This window comes from Ambystoma mexicanum, chromosome 3p, assembly GCF_040938575.1.
Source record: "Ambystoma mexicanum isolate Mex_15411 chromosome 3p, UKY_AmexF1_1, whole genome shotgun sequence".
NCBI lineage: Eukaryota > Metazoa > Chordata > Amphibia > Caudata > Ambystomatidae > Ambystoma > Ambystoma mexicanum.
Genome location: NC_090925.1, coordinates 582899621 through 582903877, shown reverse-complemented (window position 1 = coordinate 582903877; position 4257 = coordinate 582899621).

Below are 4257 nucleotides of genomic sequence, written 5' to 3'. Positions count from 1 at the left end.
GGGTCGTCCTTTTAACCTGGTTGACTGGAAGGGTTTTGGCCCTGAGGATAGGTCTTGGGAGCCTTTATTTAATATTCATGCCCCGGCCCTGCTTTGCCGCTTCCATGCCCGTAGGGGGGTGGTGCCGCCTTTGGGGGTGGATGCTGTTACACCTCGGCAGGCCCGCAGGAAGGTTATTGCCCTCCGTAAGGGTATGCGTCATATTGCAAACCCATTCTACGCCCACTGGCAACTGCCCTGGAAAATAGTGGCTTCGGCTCACTCCGCAGCACTCTGCGGCAAGTTTGGACTACGATTCCCAGCTTTCCGCCTCCCGCTGTCAGCTGAGAGGCGATGATGCGTGAGCCTCGGTTTCGTCCAGTTCCGCCTTCTCCTTCCCGATTTAAACCTCGGAACCGGGCGAAACGCTGCTTCTGATTAAAGTTGCATCCCGGTATTTAGAAGTTCCGTCTTCAATCCTACTTTACTTACCTGTGTACCAGACTTGTTTCCTCTTTCACGGACTGCTTTTGCCTGCCGCTTTTTGGAAAACTACTTACCCGTGTACCAGACCTGTTTCCTCATTCACGGACTGCTTGTGCCTGCCACTTTTGGAACCTTGTGATCACGGCATCGGTAAGACTCTTCTTTTCACCACTTGCTAACAAGCATATCTCCTGTACTCATGGTACCTTGCCGCTGAACTATATCACCTGCAATACTCCAACTCAATTGTGTCCTTTATTGTTGCTGTTACCATCCTTTCCACAATCAGACTTCCATTGGACATTCTTCAGTAGTGCACAAGGACGCTTTGCGGATAGTGCACCTACCCGACTGTAGTGCGGCCCTCGTTCCGCCCGGGTTCAGTTTCCCTAACTAACCTACCCATTTGTTATTTTGCACTTCCGTTTTTATGAACTCTTTGGGACAACACAGACTCAACAGCACATCAGTGGTAAGGGTTTTCTTTTGTATGATTATCCATTCTCCTTAGCTAATTGACAACTATAGTCAGGATAGGTTACATTCTCCTCTCTTACTTGTAGGTGGTTCTGGTTGCCTTGAAACAAGGGGAGGGCATAGTTCTGGTACTACTAGAAAGAAGTATCGAGGGAAAGGGATCTTTCTTAAATTTCCAATTGCTCACCTCTTGTTTTTCCTTTACAGCTGGGTTCTTGGCGGCGTGTCCTCCCCGCCCTTTTGAGCGATCAGTCCCTCTGCCTGGTCCTACCCAGCAGAGAGTCATATCGTTAAAAAGGTCTTGTGCCCTTACAGAGAGGAGGCTAGGTTGGAGGCCCTGACCTAGCTCTTCAATCAATAGTTCAGTCCTGTGCCTTCCGGCCACCGATTTGGTATACTTCCCGTCCGGTGAGTAACATTTGGCCTTGCTCAGAGTGTGTTTTCGTGCTGCGCCTTTTATCCCTATGGGGAAAAGGAAGGGAAGTCATGTGTGTGTAATTCTCTGCAATTGCCTGACTCTGCCTGACCCTTGTGTTGGGACAAGTCAGGTATATGGCTCTAGTGTTAGTCTGTCGTCTTTCCTGGTAATCGGTCTGTGAGAAAGTGTTTGTGTCAAGAAAGGGGCAGGGGTTGAGTTTCTAGATATCCTATGGGGTAGAATGGGGACAAGGTGTCATAAGGAAGGGGGTACTGGATCTCACCCTTCGGCTTCCCACTTCCATCCACCGAAGACCCCTCACCCAGGTGATCCTCACACACTATACCACCCCCAGGTACTGGATCCAATAGCGATGGCCGTGCCCTGGCCACCTGAATGACAGATGCCCAGGAACTAGCTAGGGAGACACCTTCAGGTTTCTCACATTACCCACTGCAAACCATAATAAAGAGGGAATAGATATAAATCCAGCAGGAGAACTCTGTTCTCTTGACCCTGTCAATTTATCAAGGTACGTTCACCATTGCTTCGTTGCCATGCTGCACTCAATCTACAATAAAACAAACCCTCTGCCCGGAGAAGTGCAACACTTCTTTTGGAGAAAAGAATATCAATCCAGAGGAGCACCACACAACCACATGCTTTTGTGGATAAAGGATGCTCCCAAATGTTGCCATGGCAGTGATGCCCCTGTTTTACAGTTTATTGAAACATACCTGCAACATCCCTTCAGAAACCACACATAGTAACCTGCATACACAAATCCTATGCTTCCAAAAACTTAAGTGTGGAAAATACTGCCTGCGTAGATATAAAAACAAAGGTAAATACTATACCAAATGTTGCCTGTGCGTCTCTAGACCAGTATGCAAAAAAGGAAAAGTAAATAGCTTGATTTCTTCTGTTAGACACAGTGTAATAGGCATAGCCCCTAAAAACAAATACAACATCCAAAAGGACGAAGCATCCAAGTACATAAATGACTACAATGCAATCATTGCCCTCTTGTGGACTGTAAATATAGACATAAAATACATTGCAGGCAATTCCACTGCAGCTGCAAGATATGTCACAGCCTATCACATCAAAGCTGAGAAAAGAGAGCTGAAAGACCTCTGGCATAACATATCATCTGACAAAACACTGTCACAAAAATTCTACAGCTTCGATATGAAAATGTACAGCTTTGTAGCTCCCATAGAGAATGTGGGTGCTACGAAGCTGCAGACCTTTTAACAGGTACAGTCTTATATGGCAAATCTGACCATATGATCTGGCTAAACCTTGGTCCAGCTTCATCCCGAAAAGGAGTACTTAAATCCTACAAAGAGATAGAAATAATAGGCACAAATTATACCAACAGCCAGGACATAAAAAAAATAAAACAACTGAATTGATACATACTACCCAAACAGAAGTACTGCTTTGGAAGATATGTGACTCTACATCATAGTCCAAAACTACTCCTACAAAAACAAGCCCCACCAGATGAGACAGCTGACAAATATTCAGTCTCAACTTGTGAAGAAAACCTAGTAAAATGTACGAAATCCAGCCTAATTAATCATACAAAGTTATCATTTAAATCCCTGCAACATAGAGAACTTAATTACATTTCCCCACTAAAAGTTTTCAAACCTTTGAGAAAAGAAGAAGAATTATTTGGTGACCATGACTAATTTGAAGCTGCATTCAATGCTAATGAAAGCAGTATAACAAATGTCAATGTTAAACAATCCAAACACATGTTGGACAAGAGCCCCAACAAGTGGAAGAAATTGACCTTCTACTAGATAAAGGCACTCCTGAGGGCAGTCAACCTTCTCCTACAGGAAGCCAAGAACCACTTGGAGAACCGCTAATTCTAAAAGAAGCAGAAATAGCCATGACTGAGGTAGAACATTCCGTTTATCAATATAAACAATCTGAAGAATGCTTGTCAGTGCTGAAATCACAGCTAAATGATGAACAACTCACCATGTACATAGAAGTCACTGAAGACATTGAACTTGGTTGTACACATGAAACTAAAACGTCTAGCTGTAAACATTATAAACCTCTGCTCCTGTATGTAAGTGGTGAAGCTGGTTCTGGTGAAACATTCTTAATTAAAATAATCAGCACATTTCTACAAAACTTAACAAACAACAACCTTTCGTCTGTTGTAACAGCCCCCACTCTGTGTTCCTCCTAACATCCCACTTCTCTCATAAATAGGGAGTCCAAGATACTGGTCAAGGTACTAGCTAATCGGGTGCTGTGGGTGATTACCTTGCTGATACACCCAGATCAGCGTGGGGTTCATCCTGAAAAATCCACCCACATGAACATTAGATGCCTTCACCATTGGACTGGCCTTCAACCCTTCCTGCGCCCCTAGCACTCCTTGCCATATATTACGAAAAGGCCTTTGACTCAGTCCTTTGGGAGTACCTCTGGGGAGCTTTGGCAAGAATGGGATTTGGGGACGGGTTTGTAAATTGGATAAGACTCCTGTATGTAGCTCCTGTGGCTGCAGTCAGAGTGAACAGGGTTCTATCTAGATCTTTTCGCCTAGGATGGGGGACTCATCAGGGTTGTCTGCTTTACCCCCTACTGTTTACACTCGTTGTCGAGCCACTGCCTATAAAGCTTTGCTGGGCCGTGGCATGGGAGGGTTGCAGTGGCCCAATGGTGGCATTGATGAGATCTCCCTCTACGCAGATGATTTATTGATCTTCTTGAGCAACCCAAGGGTCTCTTACCCTTTTGTGGCGCAGTGTCTGCAGGACAGCGCGGCAGTCACTGGACTAAATATTAACTGGAGGAAATCAGTATTGTTACCGGTGAAGTGGGGGGACCTAGCAGTCCCCCCTGATAGTGCCTATGCAATCTCT